This window comes from Loxodonta africana, chromosome 8 (genome assembly GCF_030014295.1).
Source record: "Loxodonta africana isolate mLoxAfr1 chromosome 8, mLoxAfr1.hap2, whole genome shotgun sequence".
In the NCBI taxonomy this organism is placed as follows: Eukaryota; Metazoa; Chordata; class Mammalia; order Proboscidea; family Elephantidae; genus Loxodonta; species Loxodonta africana.
The window spans coordinates 105,974,206-105,984,942 of record NC_087349.1 but is presented as its reverse complement, the minus strand read 5'-3'; the positions used below and the strand labels follow the sequence as shown (position 1 = coordinate 105,984,942).

At 38.0% G+C, this 10,737-nt stretch overlaps 1 protein-coding gene across 3 annotated transcripts in view; it reads left to right on the top strand.

Annotated features, from left to right (window-relative positions):
• Positions 1 to 10,737, top strand: part of LOC100660845 (cytochrome c oxidase assembly factor 1 homolog) — a 76,990-nt gene that overhangs the window by 46,052 nt on the left and 20,201 nt on the right. The window contains exon 1 of one of the 3 annotated variants that reach the window (XM_064290203.1): positions 5,502 to 5,672. The exons of the other annotated variants lie outside the window; for them this stretch is intronic. The gene's annotated coding sequence lies outside the window, so the exon portion shown is untranslated. Of the gene's footprint in view, positions 1 to 5,501; positions 5,673 to 10,737 lie in introns of those variants that run through there. 3 annotated transcript variants of the gene reach the window in all.

Sequence of the window (10,737 nt, the reverse complement as noted above, 5' to 3'; positions counted from 1 at the left end):
AAGCAGATCACCACATCTTTCTCCCTTGGAGCAGCTGGCAGTTTTGAACTGCTGATTTTTCAATTAGCAGTCGATTGCTTTAACCACTGTGCCACCGAGGCTCTTTTCTTTCTGTAAGTGCGCCTTTAATGATAGTCCATTCATTTTATTTTATCTTATTGCTCTGTGTAAATATACCACCATGTATTTATTTATTCTCCTGTCAATGAGCATTTGAATTGTTTCCAATTTTTTTTTCTATTTTGAACAGTGCTGCTGTGAACAGTCTTTTGTACATTTCCTGATGCACCTGTACAAAAGTTCCTCTAGGGTATATATTTAGAGTGGAATTAATTGGGTTGTAGGATATTACAAGATATTCCAAATTGTGATTCAGGTTTGTTATACCAATTTACATTCCCATTGGCAGTATATGAGTGTTTCCAAATGATCTGTATCCTTGCCAACATTTGACATTGTTGTATTTGTTTATTTTTGACCAATCTGTTGGACATACAATGTTATTCTGTGGTCTTGATTTACACTTCCCTGATTAATAGTGATATTGAGCACTTTCGCATATGTTTACTGCCATTTGTCTTCTGTGAAATGTCTGTTTAATGGTTCTTATATGTTTGTTGGGTTGCTTGTTCTGATTGGTTTGTAGGATTAACTTAGACATTCTGGATACTATTGCTTGGTTATGAATATAAGAGTTATTCTCTCCCAGCTTAGGTTTTACTTTCTCTATACTGTCTTTTGATAAACAGAAGTTCTTTAATTTTTTTTTTAAATAATATTTTATGTGTTTTCACTAAAGGTTTACACCCATTCAACAATTTCTTCACAAATTGTTCAGTGACATTGGTTACATTCTTCACAGTGTGTCAGCATTCTCAATATTTTTTGTTATGGTGGCTCTGTTTCCATTAATCTAATTTCCTTGTCCCCTTACATTCTCATCTTTGTTTTAAAGTAGTTATTGACCATATGGTCTCATAGAGATCATTTTTTAAAGGAGCACAGTACTCATGGGTGATATTCTTTATTTTTGAGCTAATCTATTACTTAGCCAAAAGGTGACCTCAGGAGCTAGTTTTGGCTCTAGGTTTAAAGAGTATCTCAGGGCAGTAGTCTAGGTGAGTCTTCCAGTCTCATCTGGTCCAGTAAATCTTTTTTTTTTTTTTAGGAATTTGAGTTTCTGTTCCACATATTTCTCCCATTCTACCAGGGTTCATCTATTGTGGCCCTGATCAGAACAGCTGGTAGTGATAGCCAGGCACCCTCTAGTTCTTCTGGTCTCAGGGTAGATGAGGCCATGGTTCATGTAGACTATTAGTCTTGTAGTTTCTCCTTTGAGTCTTTGGTTTCCTTCTTTCTCCTTTGCTCTGAATGAGTATAGACCAATGTATGTATCTTAGATGGTCGCTTGCATGGTTTTAAGATCCCAGACACTATTCACCAAACAAGGATGTAGAGCATAAGCTTTATGAACTGTTGTTGTAAGGTGCATTTGAGTCCGTTCCAACTCATAGTGACCCTACGTACAACACGATGAAACAATGCCCAGTCCTGTACCATCCTCATAATTGTTCCTATGTTTAAGCCCATCGTTGTAGCCACTGTGTCAGTCCATCTCGTTGAGGGTCTTGCTCTTTTTCGCTGACCCTCTACTTTACCAAGCATGATGTCTTCTCCAGGGACTGGTCCCTCCTGAAAACTCATCTAAAGTACGTGAGACAAAGCCTCACCAACCTCGCGTCAAAGGAACATTTTGGCTGTAACTTCTTCCGAGACAGATTTGTTTGTTCTTCTGGTAGTCCATGGTATATTCAATATTCTTCACCAACACCGTAATTCAAATGCATCAATTCTTCTTTGATCTTCCTTATTCATTGTCCAGCTTTCATATTCATATGAGGTGATTGAAAATACCATGGCTTGATTCAGGCTCACCTTAGTCCTCAAAGTGACATCTTTGTTTTTTAACACTTTAAAGAGGTCTTTTGCAGCAACTATGTTCTGAACTATATTATGCCAATTGACTGAGATGTCCCACAAGACAATGGTTCTAATCCTTTAAACCCAGGAAATCAATCCCGCAAGGTGTTTGGTTATGTCTAAGAAGTACCCGTAAGTGTGCTCCCTATTTGCTTAGAAGTTCTTTAATTTTAATGTAGTTAAATTCATCAACATTCTTCTTCTTGATTAGTTATTTTTATGTGTTCTTTAAAAAATACACACATTTGAATTATGGTGTTGGCAAAGAATAATAAATATACTATGGACTGCCAGAAGAACAAACAAATCTGTCTTGAAAGAAGTACAGCCAGAATGCGCCTTAGAAGTGAGGGTAGCGAAATTTTGTCTCACATACTTTGGACATGTTATTAGGAGGGACCAGTCCCTGGAGAAGGACATCATATTTGGTAAAGTAGAGGGTCAGCAAAAAAAAAAGGAAGACCCTCGACGAGATGAATTGACACAGTGCCTATAACAACGGGCTCCAACATAACAATGATTGTGAAGATGGTGCAGGACTGGGCAGTGTTTTTTTCTGTTGTACATAGGGTTGCTATGAGTCGGAACTGACTCAATGGTACCTAACAACAACAACAACATCTAAGAGAATGAATAAAATCAAATGTAGTATATACATAGAGTGTAGTACCATGTGTAGCATGTATTAGTACTTCATTCTTTTTTATGGCTGAATATTATTTTATTGTATGTATATACCACATTTTGTTTATTCTTTCATCTGTTGCTGGATATTTGGGCTGTTTCTTCTGTTTGGCTGTTGTGAATAGTCCTATTGTGAACATTCTTATATAAGATTTTACTTGAATATCTGTTTTCATTTCTTTTGGGTATGCACCTAGGAGTGAAATTCCTGGGTCATATGATAACTCTGTGTTTAACATTTTGAGGTACTACCAAACTGTTTTCCACAGCAGCTGTGCCATTTTTCATTTCTACTAGTGTTATACAAAATCTGCTGCTGTAGAGTCGATTCTGACTCATAGCGATCCTGTAGGGCAGAGTAGAACTGCCCCATAGGGTTTCCAGGGTTGTAAATCTTTTTTTTTTTTTTTTTTAATAATTTTTATTGTGCTTTAAGTGAAAGTTTACAAATCAAGTCAGTCTCTCACACAAAAACCCACATACACCTTGCTACACACTCCCAATTACTCTCCCCCAATGAGACAGCCTGCTCTCTCCCTCTACTCTCTCTTTTCGTGTCCTTTTCGCCAGCTTCTAACCCCCTCTACCCTCTCATCTCCCCTCCAGGCAGGAGATGCCAACATAGTCTCAAGTGTCCACCTGATCCAAGAAGCTCACTCCTCACCAGCATCCCTCTCCAACCCATTGTCCAGTCCAATCCATGTCTGAAGAGTTGGCTTCAGGAATGGTTCCTGTCCTGGGGCAACAGAAGGTCTGGGGGCCATGACCACCGGGGTCCTTCTAGTCTCAGTCAGACCACTAAATCTGGTCTTACGAGAATTTGGGGTCTGCATCCCACTACTCTCCTGCTCCCTCAGGGGTTCTCTGTTGTGTTCCCTGTCAGGGCAGTCATTGGTTGTAGCTGGGCACCATGTAGTTCTTCTGGTCTCAGGATGATGTAGTCGCTGGTTCATGTGGCCCTTTCTGTCTGTTGGGCTCATAATCACCTTATGTCCTTGGTGTTCTTCATTCTCCTTTGATCCAGGTGGGTTGAGACCAATTGATGCATCTTAGATGGCTGCTTGCTAGCATTTAAGACCTGAAACGCCACTCTTGAAAGTGGGATGCAGAATGTTTTGTTAGTAGATTTTATTACACCAATTGACTTAGATGTCCCCTGAAACCATGGTCCCCAGACCCCTGCCCCTGCTACGCTGGCCTTCGAAGCATTCAGTTTATTCAGGAAACTTCTTTGCTTTTGGTTTAGTCCAATTGTGCTGACCTCCCCAGGGTTGTAAATCTTTAGGAAAGCAGGCTACTGGGTCTTTCTCCTGCGGAGTGGCTGGTGGATTCAAACCACTGCCCTTTTGGTATAGTAGCCAAGTGCTTAACCACTACATGCCACCAGGGCTCCTTCCACTAGTATATAAAGGTTCTTAGTTCTCCACATCTTTGCTGACACTTGTCATCTGTCTTTTTGATTATAGCCATCCTAGTGGGCGTGAAGTGGTATCTCATTGTGGTTTTTAGATTTACATTTTTCCTGATGTTGAGCGTCTTTTCATGTGTTTTTGAACCGTTTGTATAGCTTATTTGGAGAAATGTCTATTCAAATCTTTTGCCCATTTTAAATTGGGTTATTTTTTTCTTTTTATTATTGAGTTGTAAGTGTTCTTTATATATTCTGGATACACATCCCTTGTCAGATATACGATTTACAAATATTTTCTCCCATTCTGTGAGTTGTTTTTACTTTCTTCATGGTGCCTTTTGCAGCACAAGTATTTTTAATTCTGAATCCAACTTATCTACTTTTTCTTTTCTGACTTATGTTTTTGATATTGTATTTAAGAAACCATTGCCTAATGCAAGGCCATCGAGATTTACTCATATGTTAGAAAGGGACCTAACTTTTTCTTTTGGTATGTGGATATCCAGTTGTCCCCCACCATTTGTTGAAAAGACTATTCTTTTTATTGTATTGGTACTCTTCTCAAAAAAATCAACTGACCATAAATTTAGGGTTTATTTCTGGACTCTCGGTAGTTATTTTTAAATGGCAATTTCACTGTGGTGTTAATAGCTCATTGAAGAAATAATTATTAAGAATATCCTGTACACCGGGTGTTCTTCTAGGTTGTGGAGTTATAGCTGCGAACAAGGCAAAATCTTTGACTCCTTGCAATGTACATTTTCGTGGAGAATGAAAAGTGCTGTGAAGAATATAAAACACGTTGGGAGATTAAAGGATAGGTGTGTATATGTGTGAGGTTTACATTGCTTTTTTCACATAGCTCTCTGTCTGTCTTTTAGGGCATTTAGCCCTTCCTGGGGTGGCTCAAACTGTTAGCATGTGTTGACTACTAACCTAAAGGTTGGTGGTTCATACCCCCCCCCAGTGGTACCATGGAAGAAAGAACTGCTGATCTTCCATAAGGGTTCAAACCCACCAAGAAAATCCCGTGGACCAGTGCTAATCTGTACATACATAGGGTCTCTGTGAGTTGGAGTTGACTCAGCATCCACAGGTTTGGTCATACATTCATAATACATAAAATACAACTTTTTACATTCGTCTCATCTTCCCAACTAGCCTAAATACTTCTCTGTCACTCCATCATGTCTAGATATAATAGGTGCTCTGTGGGTATTTGGTGAATGAACAGATTAATAAGTTTAGGTAAATGTTTTATACACACACTTTCATATATAAACATACTTTTAAAATATACATGTTATTCAGAACTGTGAGGATAGTTTGGAAATAGGGAGTAGAATCCATTGTTTTGCTCTAGATTAGACCTTCTTTTTAGCTAGAATCCCAGACTGTCTGTCTCTGCTTCAGCCCAGACGTCTTCTTACCTCAGCTAGGATTCTGAACTCCTTTGCGTCCCCAGCTCAAGCAGTTTCAGCCCTTGCTCTGTCCAGAGTGGGTGCTTCAGCACCTCTCTCCCTTCTTCTATTTCAATCAAGCAGTGAACCAGAATTTCAAGTTCTGAACGAAGACCAAAGTTGTGGGCAAGTCCCAGGTAAGAAGAGATTAATTGATGTGAAACTGACTTATATAACTACTTAATAATTTTCATGTGCTCAATTTGATATGTTGTAAATACGAAGATCCGACCTGATAACTCTATGTTTAACATTTTGAGGAACTCCCAAACTATTTTCCACAGCAGCTGTACCATTTTGTGGAGTTTTCCATGCAACTGCATCAATTTTCTTTGTAGCACCTTTTTTCCCCCTCTTCCTTGTTCATAGTGACAAAGTTTACTGCAGTTTCTCCCTAGTTTGTTTATTCCTGATCCTGGTTATTGGCACTGTCACCCATCTCATCCTTTAAGGTGGTGCTGTGTAAGGCGCATTCAGTATGTTTAATAAGTATTTGTTAACGGAATGATTGAACGAATCAGGGTACTAATGAAGGCAGAACGCCTCAGAAATACTGAGCTTGAGGCCAGAGGCCTTGCCCGTTGTTATGCTTCTTCTCACAACCAACTCTGCTCCTGAAGTTGTTTGAAAGCACACATGTCTGAATAGGGCTGAGATTTTGCATCTTTTTTTTTTTTTTTCCTGAAAGTAGAAGAGAGTGATTCATGTGAATGTTTATTTACTTAAGGGATAATTTCCTATTTAAACCGTAGCAAAAGGAGCCATTGTGGCGGTGTTTTTTTTTTTTTTTTTTAAATCATTGAGTGTAAATGATTTCCTCCAAACTGCAGAATCCTTAAGTTAATTATTGATTTTCTTCCATTTCCGTTCACTCTACTGCTTTTACGGTCTTTTAGCTTGGGGTCTGAAGCAGAAGGCTTTGTGATCTGAAGTCAGTCAGACATCCAGCGTAGACCGAGAGCTCGGATCTGTGGGGGACAATGTCTCGGCTCCCCCCTTCCGTTGACGCCGTAGTTCACAGTAGTCACATGATGAGTGGTTGTTGTTGTGTTAGTTGCCGTGGAGCTGATGCTGACTTGTGGAGTAGACTGCTTCGTAGGATTTTCAAGGATGTGTCCTTTCAAAAGCAGTTTGCCAGGCCTGTCTTCCCATGCCCCTCTCGATGGGCTCCATAGAAGGGGTTCACTCACGACAGTAACGTGTAAAACTCCCAGTGCAGGGCCAGTGTGCGGGGGGTACTCAGTGAAAATTGATTCCTTTTTCCTTTCCTTGTTTTTGGATTATAGAGTAATTTAGTGTCAGAGTGGAATAAAGCTTACAGCCAGCCTCAGAAGAATATTGCGAAGTGAGTAGTTCCCATATATGACTACACATATTCCCGATAAATTTGCAAGAAAAGAAAAAGCCATGTGAGAACTTTTGAATTTGGAAGTACTTAAAAGTTAAGTGGAAATAAAGATTGAGGACAAGAAGGGAATACTAGCAGACTGATAAATGTCTGTTGATTTAAACTGACAGGAGGCCTGTTCTGCTTTATGCCATATTCCTCTCTGCTGTCTGGAGAGCTGCTCCCAGCTGATGGCCAGCCCTGGAAGCTGGGCTGTTGAAGCTGTTCATAAATGTACAGCAATATTCACTGTCAAGTCAGTGATTTGACTAGAGGTGGAACAGGGAGGAGAGGTTTAACAGCATCAGAAGTCATTAAAGTTAAATGTCATATACACTTTAGAAAAGTTTTAAAAATTGGTTAATGTTTTTGCCCTTATTTCAAGTCATCAGTTTGTTTGATTTTGGCGTTTTTTGAAAGAGATAGAGTAATAGTACAGAAGAAAAGAAGTGCCCTCTAATTTTAACCATCTGTGTATTTGTTCAAGATTATACACTGAAAAAAGCTAAAGTGTAATTAAGACCAGGAGTGTACAGTAAGTAGAAGAAAAGGGCTGTGCTTCTGTTGACACTGAAGCGTCGGATTGTGCAAAGTAGCAAGCTGATTCCACAATGATGAAAATGCAAATGCAATAACCTGTCAAGATCATCTAGAGAAAAAATTGTGCTTTTTCCCACAGTGTGCACTTAAAGCAAACTACAATCCGTTGTGGTATCACTGATTTATTAGCTTAATACTAGCTGGTTCTTTGGTCCTCTAGCATTAATTAAAGATGCCGATAATTATCACTGTGGTGGTTAAATATCCCACCCGCCAGATATTTTCCCAAGCATTCTCATTTGTCTTTCCTTTTACAAGATTGTACATGAGAAACTTCACTGGACGGTATATTTAATTTTCTGCTTTAACTCCTCATTTGAGGGTCTTACAACAATATCATGCATTATGTCAGTTTCCCATCATTCTTGTTACTTTGGGTTAGCGTTGAGAAGGAGAAAACTGCCATTAATAAGGAGGTAAAAGTGTTAAAGGAGAGCTAGATGAGTCTTTGGCCAGGCACCTGTAGTTGTAGATGAGAGACATGCTCTGCTCTACTTGTCTGCTGGAACGTTGGCTCCTAAACACACCAGTGACACTGTGACACAGAGGCAGTTAGAATGGGTACCTCCAAGAGGTTCTGCCTCATCGTGCCACTTCCCTTCTTCTCTGCCCCTTGTGATGAGTATACCTTTGCCACAAGCTTGTTGCCTTCTAATTCAAGGACAAAAACCACCTCACCTTGAGAGGCTTATGATAACACTTAAATGAAAAGACCACAAACCCTTTCAAAGAATAGAAAAAAGAGAAAACTCGTTTTATGAGGCTAAGCCTAACCTTGGTATCAAAACGTGGACCAATCTTATTCATTACCCAGATGTAAAAATTATAAACAAAATATTATCATACTGAATCCATAATATTTAGAAAAGATAATGCACCATGACCAAGTTGTGTTTATTCCAGGAATGTAAGTTTGCTGTAGCATTTTAAAATTACCCAGTGGAACTCTCTACATTGATGAGATAAAGGAGAAAAATCATATTATCATCTCAATTGTTGCAGAAAAAGGATTTAATAAAATTCTTGAACACCCATCATGGTAGTCCACTAGGAGTAAAAGGGAACTTCCTTAACACAATCAAGGATACCCACAGAAAACACACAGCAAACATCCAACCTCATGGTGAGCTAATGAAAGCTTTCCCCTTGAGATCACAATTGAGACAAGGATGTCTGCTATCACTGCTTCTTATCAATATTGTATTAGAAGTTCCTGCCAGAGCAATAAGGTAAGAAAAAGAAATTAAAAAATGTATGGATAGGAAAGGAAGAAATAAAACTCTCATTATTTGCAAATGATGATTGTGAATGTAAAAAATAAAAAAAACTATAGATTAAAAAAACTCTTAGAATTAATAGGTGAATTTGGCAGAATAGCCGGATGCAAGGTCAGTATATAAAAACCAACTTTATGTTCACATACCTGCTACAATTAGGAAGTAAAATATAAAGATAATGCTTTATCTTTGCAATATATAAATTAGAAATAAATCTAACAATAGCTGTGTAAGACCCAAGAACAAAACAACCAAAAAAAGGTTTCTAAAAGATATTAGAGAAGATCTAATAAATGGAGGCATGTACCATGTTCATGTTATGCTTATCTGAGTGTGTCTATACATATGTACACACACGTATATGCACACTGTACATATACCATTAACTCATTTGTAGATTGATATGAAGATTCCCACATTGATCTCAGATTCAGTGCAATCCGAGTCAAAATGCCAGCAGGTTTTCTTTAATTTTTACCACAGAAAACCTCTATGGAATGCAGAATCATAACTTACATCATAAGTATCAAGGATTACTATAAAACTAAGTACTTAAGGCACAGTGGTATTGGCACAAGTATAGACAAATAGATCAGTGGAAAAGAATAGACTCTAAAAACAGATCCACAATTAATATGACACGATGTATGACAAAGATAATATTTAGAGTAGTGGGGATATGCCTGACATTTGAACACTTAATTCTCAAACTTTTTGGTCTCGGGACCCCTTGACACTATGTTGTTTATGTGGGTTATATCTATTGATATTCCTATGTTAGAAATTAAAACTGAGAACTTTAAAATATTTATTAATTTATTTAAAAAATTAATAACCCATCACATGTTAAGATAAACTTATTTTCTGGAAAGTAACTATTTTAAAATTTAGTGAAGAGTGGCATTGTTTTACATTTTTGCAAAAATTTTTTGATGTCTGGCTGTAGAAGACAACTGGGTACTCGTAACTGCTTTTGCATTCATTCTGTTGCAATATATTATTTTGGTTGAAATATATGAAGAAAATTCGGCCTTAAATAGATATGTAGTTGGAAAAGAGAGGAGCATGTTAGTACCCGTTTCAGATAATTGTGGATGTTTTTCTCTGATACCACACCAAAATGGGACAAATGGTAGTTTCTTAAAACGTTTCTTTCTCTTACATTAAAATCCACTGGCCTATCTTGCATGATTTTGTAACACCGTGCATTGGTCATTTGGAAAATACTGTTTTACTGATTTATGCAGATCTTCCAAATGTTTGCACATTTCATTATCATTATTAAAAATTTATATTCATTACTATCTAATTCGAAAATTCTTATGAATTGGGTAGATGTGAAGCTTGTGGTGGCAGATACAAGTTTTCCATTTTCATTTGAAAGCTCACATCTTAATATTGACAACAAACATTGTCGGTTGCTTTTCTTGAAGCAACAGGCTCATGTCATTCATTTTTTAGATTAAAAAAAAAAAAAAAAAGTTGCCATCAAGTTGACTCTGACTTATGACGACCCCGTGTGTCCGAGTAGAACTGTATTCCATACGGTTTTCAATGGCTGATTTTTCAGAAGTAGACTGCCAGGCGTTTCTTCCAAGGTTAACTCGAACCTCCAACAGTTCAGTTAGCAGCTGAGCATGTTAACGGTTTATGTTTGCACCACCCACGAACTCACTTATGGACTGTCCGCCAAATGCTTAAACTGGAATAACCATAGTTTGCCTGTAATTCTTTCAAGTAAAAAATGGTGTTCCATGAAAAAAGTGGACTGATCAGCTTGCAACTCAAACACTTCCACGAGGGCTTTTCCCAGCAGCCATTGTACCTGAGTATGCAGCAGAAGTACGTTAGCCATATTTCCCATTTCATCACGCAGAATATTACAGAGACATGTGCTCGAAGACTGAGATTTAATAAAAGTAATCATTTTTACTGCTT